Source organism: Macaca nemestrina, chromosome 18 (assembly GCF_043159975.1).
Source record: "Macaca nemestrina isolate mMacNem1 chromosome 18, mMacNem.hap1, whole genome shotgun sequence".
Taxonomy (NCBI): Eukaryota; Metazoa; Chordata; class Mammalia; order Primates; family Cercopithecidae; genus Macaca; species Macaca nemestrina.
The window spans coordinates 8,623,091-8,635,932 of NC_092142.1; the positions used below are offsets into that span (position 1 = coordinate 8,623,091).

Below are 12,842 nucleotides of genomic sequence, written 5' to 3' on the forward strand. Positions count from 1 at the left end.
ACCAAGAAAGACCAAAAAACAAAATTTAATTAGCCAGAAAGTTCTTTCTGCAAAGAATTTACTTAGTTCTTTTATTTTTGTAGCAGATGAGTCATATCAGTCATACCCAGGTATTGGATGATGCAGATATTATGTTTTTGCATTGTTTCATTTGGAAAAGGACCGACCCTATAGGCCTTTCTGGAATATGGGATTCATAAACACTAATCGATAGTCCCTTAGCAAGTGCTGCATGCTTCTTTTCATTCCAAATTTCTGGAGATAAATATTTGGATGATAACTCTCATCTGAGCTTTTGACACTGTTCCCAGCACTCTATTGTCCTTTTCAATTTTCTGTCTTAGCCCAGCAGGGGCATGTACCTGTTGAGATCCAGCCATTATGCCTTTGGAACCTGGCATTTATCAGGAGGAGCTACACACCACTATCATGGAGGCAAAGGGCACCAGGCAAGGCTGGCAGAGTATTCTCATAGCCTCGGTTAATTGTTTTAGGAGCAGGTGAGCCACAACACCATGGGTATTCAAACTGGAAGGAATCTTACAAAGAACTCGGTTTAGTAATTTCCAAAGTATGTTCCCTGAGGCCCTAGAGTTCTATCGAGTGAATTGAGGGCCCCCAAAACTAAACTAGAAGCAGCACTCTGTTTTCACTAGAGAAGCTCCTCTTTGATTTGTCCTGTATAACGCAATTGTATATAAAAGTTTGCCTGAAATGAAGTATTTTGCAGAAATAATTGGAAGGAAAATGTTGCTGGTCCACAGAAACCATTTCACAGATGAGGAAAGTGAGGCCCAGGGTTCTTACCCATTTTGCCAAAGATTACACAGGCTTTAAAGACGTGAAGCTGGAGACTGGATCCCTAACTCTTGTCCAGTGTTCTCTCCAAAGCTGTTATCATTTTCCTGGTCTGCAAACCCTTGATGGCGATGATAAAGAGTCATGTTTCCACAGTCATTGCCTGGCCCAATACAGCTAACAAACAAACTGGTGGCTTTGTGGTTGCCAAAGTTTTTCTTTCCTGTGGCTACTCCCCTTCTGTGATGAAAGGCAAATTTGCCTAGGATATTTACAAAGCCTCATGGAAATAAAAGAATCGGTAAAAGACTCGTGTCCATATTTGAGGATGCTTCTTGAATTGTGGGATCCAGAAAGGATAGAAAATTTGTGTCCCAAGGAAGAAAAATAAGAGCGATACGTTGTCAGATTTGTGCAGCCTCACAGGGATCCACACCTGCCCCCATTCACTACAGATTTTCATACTGCTTCTGTGGCATGCATTCAACAAGTCAGGATATGTTTTAAATGGGGCTGCTGTCTTTCCACCAATCCAGTGACGGATGTGAACGAATAATATAAATTCTCTACCCGTTCCTTGGCATTTATTTCAATGTAAGTGTATTTTTTCCCCAAGAATAAAGCCCAATAGTAATTTATCAAAAAACAAATCATTTTTTCTTGGCAGTGAAGTCTGCAAAATTCCCATTTTTAGGGCCTTAAATCTCCCTATTTTGACAGGGGTAAGAAAGCATTAGAAGCTTTGATTTCACTGGATCATACAAAATAGTTTCTCATAATTATCCTTTTGGATGATATATGTGTGTCTTTTCCCCCTTCTTATTAAACCCAAGGTCTCCATTTTTCACCCAGCTGTATTACTAAATTAAATTGCCTTTTGTTGTATTCAAGTTAAGCACTTTGCCGAAAGCTTTTCTTGTTCAGGAAAATAACATTTACCCAATATGTGCCCGTGTTTTATGTTGGAATTTACTGTTCACAATTGTTTAGTGTGCCGGGTAATTTGAGGATATTGTTTGTTTTAATAGGAATAATGAATCACTGTAATTTAGTATAGTATCTTGAAGTACAGTATCAAGGAGGTGGGAAGGGGGATATTGAGGACCCATCACAGGGAGAAAATGATTTTTCCCACTGCAAAAGCAGATGGGGAAAAGGTTAGAAAAAGTTACCGGAAGACATAAACAGCTGGGAGGATGTTCTATGGTCTCGCCTACTTTTTCTCAAGTGGAAAACAATCCAGGAACAGGGTAGGTTGGGGTTGAACTAGTCTAGTTTGCTCCTCGTCAAGGTTTTGGAGATCTTTGTAATGAAACTCTCTCCTTCCCCTGCCTCCATTCAATAAATTGGGCTCTGTTCCGAAGTCTTCATGAATGTGGATTTAGAAGTCCTGGGTTCGAGCCCAGACACCACTGTTTATGAGGACAGGAGCTTGCCATTTCTTTTCTCAGGGTCTTAGTGCCTGCATCATAAACTAAAGGTAATGATGTCAGTCACATTCACTCCACAGGGTTCTTGTGAGAAACAGAATACGCACATATGCATCTAAGTGTGTAACCTCCTAATGGGTTCACCTTACCCGCTGCCTAGACAGAGCTGATTCATCAAGAGAACTGCAACACAGAAAGAGTAATTCTTTTTTGTCCCATTATATTTTTAATGAAATAATACAAATTTGATGAGTAGTTAAGGGAACAAATTGAACTGTCTAATTACACCAATATCTCTAATACTAAACAAAAAGGCTAGAAGTGTTTCCCAAACTTTTTTTTTGTATACAACTTTGATTGTATACAAAACTAACCTAGGGCCTTCTAATGTTATTTACTTATTTTATGGAGATGGGGTCTGGTTCTGTCACCCAGGTTAGAGTGCAGTGGCATGATCATAGCTCACTAGAGCCTCAAACCCCTGGGCACAAGCAATCCTCCCACCTCAGCCTCCCCAGTAGCTGGGACTACAGGTACGTACCGCCACCACGCCTGGCAAATTAAAAAAGTTTTTGGTAGGGTTGGGGTCTCTCACTATGTTGCCCAGGCTGGTCTCAAGCTCCTAGCTAGAGTTTTATTACAGCTTTGGAGAGAACACTGGACAAGAGTTAGGGATGCAGTCTCCAGCTTCATGTCTTTAAAGCCTGTGTGGGAGACCAGAGTTTTATTATTACTCAAATCTGTCTCCCTGAGCATTCAGGGATCAGAGTGTTTAAGGACAACTTGGTGGGTGAGGGGAAGCCAGTGAACCACTGACTGCTGATTGTTTAGGGGTGAAGTCACAGGAAGTCAAAGCTGTCTTTTTGCACTGATTCTGTTCCTGGGTGGGGTCCACAAGATCAGATGAGCCAGTTAATCCATCTGGGTGGTGCCAGCTGATCCATCAAGTGCAGGCTCTGCAAAATATCTCAAGCACTGATCTTAGGAGCAGTTTAGGGAGGGTCAGAATCTTGTAGCCTCCAGCTGCATGACTCCCAAACCATAATTTCTAATCTAGTGGCTAATGTTAGTCCTACAGAGGCAATCTAGTCCCTAGGCAAGAAGGAGGGCAGCTTTGGGAAAGGGCTGTTATCATCTTTGTTTTAAACTACCAACTGAGTTTCTCCCAAAGTTAGTTCAGCCTACGCCCTGGAAAGAACAAGACAGCTCAGAGGTTAGAAGCAAGATGGAGTTGATTAAGTTAGATCCCTTTCACTGTCCCAGTTATAATTTTGCAAAGCTGGTTTCAGGAGCGTTCACTTGAATGGAAGGGACCACCATGTTGTTTTTTTTTCTTTTTCTTTTTTTTTTTTTTTTTTGAGATCACAGTTTCGCTCTGTCCCCCAGGCTGGAGCGCAGTGGGGTGATCTCGGCTCACTGCAAGCTCCGCCTCCCGGGTTCACGCCATTCTCCTGCCTCAGCCTCCCAAGTAGCTGGGACTACACATGCCTACCACCACGCCTGGCTAATTCTTTGTATTTTTAGTAGAGAAGGGGTTTCACTGTGTTAGCCAGGATGGTCTGGATCTCCTGACCTCGTGATCCGTCCCCTCGGCCTCCCAAAGTGCTGGGTTTACAGGCGTGAGCCACAGCGCCCGGCCCATGATTTTTAACATTATTAGCCTCCACATCGGATTCTCCCAAGAGAGGAGGGTCTCTGTCTGAAGCCTCAGTTTCTTTACCTACATGTATAAAGAAGCAGCTAAACTAGATGACTTCACTTTTCCTCCACATTTGATTTGCTCTGACGCAATGATGGCATAAATTCCTTTAGGAAACAATAATGATGGTCAACTACCCTTGTCATCTCTCCTTTCTCTCCCGAGAATGTGTGGTCAGTACTCTTAGAACATTACAAACGAATCGCTGTGTCTCATAGATGCCCCAGCAGTCTCCTGTGTGAGGGGAAAATGAGTTCCTTGGTATTCTTTGATTATTAGGTTTTCTATCTTTATTGCGTGGGAGTCAGATGAACCTGGGTTCAAATTCCAGCTCTGCCACTTACTAGCTGATGAAACTGGGTAAGTCACTTAAACCCTCTGAGGTTGAACATGTTCTATGATAAGAGAGATATGGACTTCTTAAGACTCCCAGACCTAGGGCACCAAGTTTAAATTAAGTTCTTTGCATTTATGTAAAGTGCAAGCTCTCCACACTATGAGATGTGGAATTTCATCTCTTTCTGCCTTTAAAGAAGCTCTTTAAAGAAGATGAGTCACTCAATGAATTCACAAGGCCTTAACATCAAAGACGTCTGCTTTGTGTGTAGAGCAGAAAATCTTAAGTAGTGGTCCAGATAATGGGATATGGAGTTTTAAAAAGAATTGAATCCTAGGTTTATTACAGTATGGCAAAGACACCTCAACTTCTTAGCTCCATTTGTCTACGTTTAAATGGCTATAAATAGTAAGTATCTCATAGACTACTATGTGGACTACATGATGTAATAGCTATAATTCACCCAGCCTAGTGTAGCACTTGGTGGTCTCAGTGAATGGTTACTATTAACAGATGAAGCAAAGGCATGTAGCAATTTGCACTGGGCTTTGGAACCAAGCAGGGCTGACTCTGAATCTCAGCTATGCTGTGGAACCAAGACAAATAACTTAGTATCACTGTTCCTTTTCTAAACCTAAAAAAAGAAAATGACAATAATAGGCTCTCATGTGGATTTGTAAAGACGAAATGTGGTAACACAAAACAAATGCTTACAATGGGCCATCCAGAGACTCTCTGATGATCTTTCTAGCCCAGAAGGCAAAGTGGGTTAAGGCTGCCAAGCCAGGGCCAGAGGCGGGAGACTGGCTCTCACCTCCACCTGCAAAGAATCAGCTGAGGGCAAGAGTCATACAGGATCACTTCTGGAGGGAGTGCTGGGTCAACCATAGCAGGCTTTCTTTCAGCACAGTAGAAGAAAGGCAGAAAATCAATGGCCTACACTTCTACATCAAGAAGCCAGAAAATGGAGAGGAAATTAAATACAAAAGAAGCAGAAGAAATTTTTCTAAAAAGAAAAAAAATTAAACAATCAATGAAATAGAAAGCATTAAAAAAAGAAAACAACACAACCCAAAATTAGCTTTGGAAAGAGATAATAAAAATGGATAATGCTCTAGCAAGACTGATCAAGCATAAAAAGAAACCACAAGTTTAAAAGGGAAATCTAAATGAAAAACTAAAAACAAGAATCCAAAATAAGACAAAAGAAACTCATTTACTTAATTTTTTAGAAAAAAAGAAAACTTTTAAAATCATGATTGGATTAAAGAAAGGCACATGAAAATCCATGGAATTGAATCAAATCATTAAAGAGAAAATATATAAACATAAATGAATTTATTTCTATAACAAAGAAGATTGAAAATAGATGGAAAAATTTCTAATTCAGGAAGCTAGGAAAAGAAGCAAAGAAGAAATCTTTTAGGAAATATAAACATAAAATGTTTTAAATTAAAAATTAATAAAATTGAAAATACAAAAATTGTTTGATCAAAAAAGTAAAAATGTTGGTTTTCTAGAAAGGCCACAGGCTAGGCAAGTATTTGGACTCTGACTCAGGAATAGAGGGAGAGATTACAAAAGTAATCATGAAAAACAAAAAAGAAACCCTACATGCATGAAAAGGGAAACAATAATAAGAGAATACTGCGAATAACTATACATAAACACATTTTAAATATATCAAAGCATTTGCTTTAAAATTATAAATGACCAAAATTGCCCTAGAAGGGAAAAAAAAATTAACAGCATAAAAGTTAAGTAGCTGTCAAAGACCTGCTCCTTAAAAACAAACAAACAAAGTAACAACAACAACAGAAACCACAAGGCCCTGTCAGTATTCAGGTCACTATTCTTTTCCCTTCAAAAATGCACATACATTTCACATTCTGCTGCATATTAGAAACAGCAGGTTAAACAGTTCGATTAGATGTAAAATGATCTTTTAAACTATTAAATTTCTATACAATTACTCATGCTTTCAGAAGATGTATTGAAGTTATTCTGGAGTCCTGCATAGCCTCAGCAAACCACCAATTCTCCTCCATGAACATGAAGACCCAGCATGATTGTCATGACGTATAGAAGAGGTTGGGGACTTTCAGCCCCTCAAGCCTTGCTAAGTCCTCACTAAGTTTCCTAGACAGGCATCCTGGTCTTCACACCGCAACATATGCATGCCAGGCAGGCATGAGAATTCACCTGGCAGGACATGGCAAACAGAGTGGAGTCATGCTTGTGTTTGTCCTGATGAATCCAATAAATGGATGTTGACGCAACACTCTATATCAGCAAGGCAAATTTTTAAAACGGACTGTTTCTCTGGAATTCTGCAGGAAGATGTGCCCATTGACTCTCCCCTGCATGAAACCCACATTGGACAATGCCAGCCTTCCACATATCATCAGCAGGCTGGGCCAGTACTGGGAAAGGTGTTTGATCAATGCTGTATCTGGTATCGTTCATGAATGTGGCTGTGTGTGCAAATGTGTGATTTCGTTTGCCATGTCCAGTGGAGGAATGTGTGGGCACGTGGTATATATTCATGTGCATGTATGTTGGTGCATGTATGAGCATGGTTTATACGTGTGTGTATTCATGTGTATGCGTGTAGTGTTTCTGTTTGTGTATCCGCACGCGTGTGTATTTGTAACAGGTGCACAGGCTTAGCAGATGTCCAGTTATTCCAGATCGACGTTGAGTGGTTCCATCACTAACACAGTGCCTGCCTTTCTTCCCATCACTCTCTCAGGGGCTGTGGCCGTCTCTTCGTCCTGATGCTGACAGATAAGTCCCCCGAGAACATTTTTCACCGCCTCCGTGAAAGCAATGGATGAATCTGCACCAAACTGCGGGAAAGATGGGCTCCTCTTCGCATGCGGTGGTTTCCACAAACTGATAAGCTGACACTCAGGGGTGTTGACTTAAAAATCAGCAGATTTTTATATTTCACGATGTGTTTGAGCTTTATCAATGTCTGCTCACCCTTTGTTCTTGAGGTTTCATTACACTCGCCATCAGTTCTGACAGCCTAAACAGAACATGATCCGGACAGTTTATTCTTTAAATGAATGATCCTTACATCTTCTGACATCCTTTTACATTCTCCCTGAAATGTGCTCTTCAACATCTGGCAGAGCCCGTTGTAGCTGCCAGAACTTTCTTAATTCAATAATCAAAACAGGTGCCAACGAAGTAAATCTATGACTGTTAATTTTGCAAGTCCTGCTCTTCCTTCCCACCTACCTAAATTGTTTGAAAATGAATGTCAGCTCCCTGCTCAGCCTATTAGAGGCTTCAGGAAAAAAGGGGGAGGAGGACCCCCACCACCACAACTGTGATGCTCAGAGAGAGTATTTTAAAACTTCTTCTGGAAACGAAGCTTGGTTTTATTCTTTTTTTTTTTTTTTTTTAGAATGAACAAAGGTTAGGCAGGGCTCACAGAAGAAGTCCGTTTTTATTTCCTACAAGACTGTGATTCTCAGGGCATGTTGGAAGATTTCCCTGCATCAGAATTACCTGAAAATCTTTAAAATTATATAATTCCCAGTCTTGACATAGATGCACTGATTCAAAACTTGGGGTGGGAGAGCAAAAATGTGCATTTTTAACCAGCCCCCTGGGTGATTCTAGACCTTGTAAAGTTGAAGGTCAACTGATCTAAACATTTTTACCCAAAAGAAAGAAATAAACAAAAATCTAAGATAGGTCACTTACAAAAGGCAATTCAATTTAGTCTCTCCTTCTCTCCCCCTTTAAGGAATGTAAAACAGTCAAGTGAGTTGCTTTAAAATTAGGATTGGGGGCCATAAAACTTTATTCGGTAGAGACAATAAATCCTGAAAAATAAATTCCAGTTTTATTTTATGTTCAGTTAGGGAGTGAGTGAAAGAGAAAGGAAGGGAAACAGTGAAGAAGTACAGAAAAAAAGGAGAGAAAAAGAAGAGGGGAATTAGCTTTCTTGAATAATTTTTATATAATAGAAATTAGAGGCACTGTTGTAAATATTTTATGTAGGTTATCAAGTTTTATCCAAGGAAGCAAGAGAATGATAAGAAAAAGAGACTAAAATGATAAAGAGAGAGACAGAGATGAGGAAAAATGGAGATAGAAAGATAATATATGACAGATATAGACAAAGAAAGGGACAGACACAGAGAGAAAAACAAAGTTACAGAGTCAGAAAAATGCACAGAGATACCCAGAGGGATACAGAGAGAAACTGAGAACCGCAGAGACACAGAGAAAAAGTTAAACACTGAATTCATTTTCTAGGTCTGCCATAATAAAGATTCACAGACTGGGTGGCTTAAACAACAGAAATTCATTCCCTCATAGTTCTGGAAGCTAGAAGGTGTTGGCAGGGTTGGTTTCTTCTGAAGCCTGTCTCCTTGGTTTGTAAATAGCCATATTCTCCTTGTGTCTCACATGTTCTTCCCCTTGTATATGTCTGTGTCCAAATTTTCTCCTCATCAGGATATCAGTTATATATTACCCATGGAGGGTCTTGACTTCAAGTCATTCAGGTTCTTGGCATTTTGAACAAAGAATTGGACAAAACTCACAAACAAAGCAATGAAAGGACAGATTTTTTGAAACGAAAGTACACTCTACAGAATGGGAGCAGGCTTGAGCGAGCAGCGGTTACAGAATTTTCTGGGGTTTAAATACCTGCTAGAGGTTTCCCATTGGTTACTTGCTTTATACCCTACGTAAATGAAGAGGTGGCCCACAAATGAAGTAGTAAAAGGCAACCAATCAGAGGCAGAAGTGAAGTTACAAAGTTACACCTCTATGCAAGTGAAGACTAGGCCTGTGACCAGTGATTCGTTGCAGGAGGGGACCAATCAGAGGTACTTTCCATTTCTCATCTGCAATGCAGAAGGTAGAGGTGGGTGGTGCAAAGGGAGTAGCCTCTGTCCCTTCCTTACTTGGGCATGGAAAGTTGGGGTTTTCTTTTTTATTTAGTTCTAGGAAGTCAATGTCAATTGGCCTTAGGTTCTCTGTGTCCAGACCCTATAGTACTACCTCAGTACTCGATTACAGCCCATCCCAGTGACCTCATTTTAATTTCATTAACTCTAAAAACCCTGTCTCCAAATACAGTCACATTCTGGGGTACTGAAGGTTAGAACTTCAGCATATGAATTTTGGAGAACAAAATTTATTCCATAACAGATACCAAGAAACAGAAGAAAAGATAGACCAAACTAAGGGATTGAGATAAGACTACTCAAAGAGGGAAAGATAGGAAGAGAGGCAGAACTGAAAAGAGACTCCTCAAATAAATTTTGAAGTCACTCTTAGTTGGGATCCCACTCTTTTGTCTGCTTAAGCAACAGAGTTCACAGTGTGAAACAATTTTGCTTCAAACCAGTCCTAAAGAACTTTCTATTCTTTTGAAATTTACCTTCAAGTTATAGTATTTTCAGTGATTTATAGATTTCCTGTAGCACCACACACAATGAATATTTAGAGGTTTTTCAGACATTGTGTAATAGAGCCACTAATATTATATTATTAATAAACCTCCAGTGTAGAAAAAAAGAAAATATGTTCCTGTTTTCCATTTTCTAGAGTTAGAGGAAGATAAACAATAACTGAAAAACCTAAGGAATTCTTCCACTTCCTAGAGATATAAGCACAGAGTTGGAATGCTGGGTAAAAGATACCGCAACAGATAAGAAAGTGTCGTGCAGTAATTATTAAACATTTATGTGTACAAGAATCTTCCGAGGAGTTTACTAGAAATGTAGTTTGCTGTTAGACATCCTTAATGAATAAATCTACTGTAGTGTGTGTTATTCTGCATTTTTACTAGCAATCCAGGGGATTTGTACAAGTGGTCACCAAATAAAATGTTGAGAAACACAAAATAAACAAGATAAAAAGACAACCTACAAATTTTTTTAAATTGCAAACTATATGTTTCATAAAGGGTTAATCTAAAGAATGTAAAAGAACCTCCTACAACTCAATAGGAAAAAAAAAATGAGTAATCAGATTTTAGAATTAAGGACTTGAATAGACATTTATCCAAAGAAGACAGACATACAAATAGCCAGCAGATATACAAACGGAGGTTCAATGTGACTAATTGTTAGGAAAATGCACATCAAATCCACAGTGAGAAACTTTACACCTATCAGGATGACTATTATAAACAAAAAGTTAAGTGTTGGCGATAATATAGAGAAGTTGGAGTTCTTGGACACTGTTGGTTGAATTCAAAATGGTACAACTGCTATGGAAAACAGCATAAAGCTTCCTTAAAAAATTAAAAGCAGGACTGTCATGGGATCCAGCCATTCCACTTCTGGGTATTTCTCCAAAAGAAGTGAAATCAAACCTCTCGTATTCATTGCGGCACTATTCACTGTAGCTAAGTTGAAGAAACAGTCTAAGTGCCCATTGAGGGATGAATGGATAGATAAAATGTAATGTATACTTATAACAGAATATTATGCAGCCTTGAAAAAGGAAATCCTGCCATATGTGACAACATGGACAAACCTGGAAGATATTATCACTGAGTGAAGTAGCCAGTGACAGAACGACAAAGGTTTCATGATTTCACTTATATGAGTTATCTAAAATAGTACAATTCATAGAATCAAGAGTGAAATGGTAGTTAAAAGGCTGAAAAGAGGAATAAATGGGGGATTATTAATCAACAGGCACAAAGATTCAGTCAAGCCAGAGGAAAAAGCTCTAAAAATCTGTTGAACAACGTTCTATCTATAAACCTTAATACTTAAAAGGAATACTTAAAAATCTAAAAGAGTAGATCTCCTGTTAAGTGTTCTTATCACAGTAAAATAAAATTAAACAAAAATAAACATAGAAATGCTGGAAAGGTTGAGAGCTTGGGGACTGGTCAAACTTTGACTCTGATAGTCATCATCCCTGTAACTCAATGACTCCTGCTCAGTTCCTTATTTGCACGGTGGGGATATGGATGTGGCTCAAAGGACTGTTGGAAAGATTATATAAAACTGAATAAAAAGAGGTGCTTAGCACACAGACACACAGTAAATACAAGACACTCTAGAATTCTAATAAATTAAAGCACCTGTCCACTCCAACCCTTGTTCAATCAGATGTTTTATTTAAAACATATAATAAAATCATATGACCTTTTAATGCCTTAATGTAAATGCTGAAAAAAGAAAACAATTTTTTGAAAATTATATGACCTTCATTTTATGCAGACCAAAAAAAGAACCTAATGAGTGGAATTTTCCAAGACCAGAGTCTACTCTTCTAGTCGACATGTGAGTTGCTCTAAGCCATGTCCTCTCCCAGAATATCCACACATAGACCCATCCAGGTCACACAGGCAGACTGCATGTCCTCTCTGCTACTCACTTAGGACCATAGTTCATGATTTATTTCCTTTGTATTCCCAGGAAGCTCAAATTTTACCTCCTCAGGGAGGCCCTCACTGCCTCCCTGCAATCGTCTACTTCTCCACTGGCCAGCAATCACCTCATACCATCAACATTGTTACCTGTTGAGTTACCTCATTTACTTGCTTGTTTTCATTGTCTGCCCCACCTAGAATTTTAGTTCCACAAGGACAAGGACCTTTGTGTTATATGTACCCTAATATCAGAACTTAAAAATATGCCTGGCATGTAGTAAGCACTCAAAGAGTACTTGTCAAATGAGTAAGTGAATGAACGTGTGCATTAATGAACTACTTACCTCACTAGACTGTCAGGAACATCTTACAAGAGAATGCTTTGTGAGCTGTTACATAGATGTAACCAACAAGTTATTGTTTCATCCCAGTGCCCATTTGAGAATTAAATATTCCTACCCAAGCAAAAGAAATTGGAACCAAAATACTCACTAGGTCTTAAATATGACAATATACTGTTCATGTACTATATTTATTCCTTTCCAAGGCTATAGATAATTCTGAAAGTGTAAGTCATGAAAATATACTTATAGGCTTAATACACATGCGTGCGCGCGCACACACACACACACACACACTGGCTTTAGCCTTCACAATTACACTAAATTATCTTACATCTTGTTACCCTTAAGCGTGGAGGAGCTAATTGATGGAAGACATCCTCCTCTATCTTGAACACCAGTGTATCTGTCCTTACATGGAACCTGATTTGTAGAATGGAAGGAGTTGAATGTGGGCTGAAAGGCAAGCTATATGTTTCTGTGTTTGTGTTCAAAGTTCCTAGAATGACCATTTCTCCTCTGCACACTACATCTGGGCTTCTTTTGCATGTATCACCTCTCCCCAGCCCTGTTTCCCCTCACCTAATTCTTACTCATTCACTTCATTTTGGCTAACAGTCCAGTCATCAGAAAGCCTCTTCTGACCTTTACTTCCAGAAGGGTTAAGACTCCTCACTGATTTTTAAATTTTAATTTTTGTACATAGTAGGTGTCTATATTTATGGTATACATGAGATGTTTTGGTACAGACACGCAATGTGAAATAAGCACATTGTGGAGAATGGGGTATCCACATCCACCCCCTCAAATATTGATCCTTTGTATGACAAATAATCCAATTACACTTTTAAAGTCATTACAGTTATTATTGACT

General features: G+C 39.1%; 1 long non-coding RNA gene across 1 annotated transcript in view; it reads left to right on the forward strand.

Moving 5' to 3' along the window:
* Positions 1–7,137, forward strand: part of LOC139359820 (uncharacterized) — a 148,790-nt gene extending 141,653 nt beyond the window's left edge. The window contains exon 9 of the long non-coding RNA XR_011616285.1: positions 7,017–7,137. This is a non-coding gene — a long non-coding RNA (uncharacterized lncRNA). The remainder of the gene's footprint in view (positions 1–7,016) is intronic.
* Positions 7,138–12,842: the final 5,705 nt, after the last annotated feature.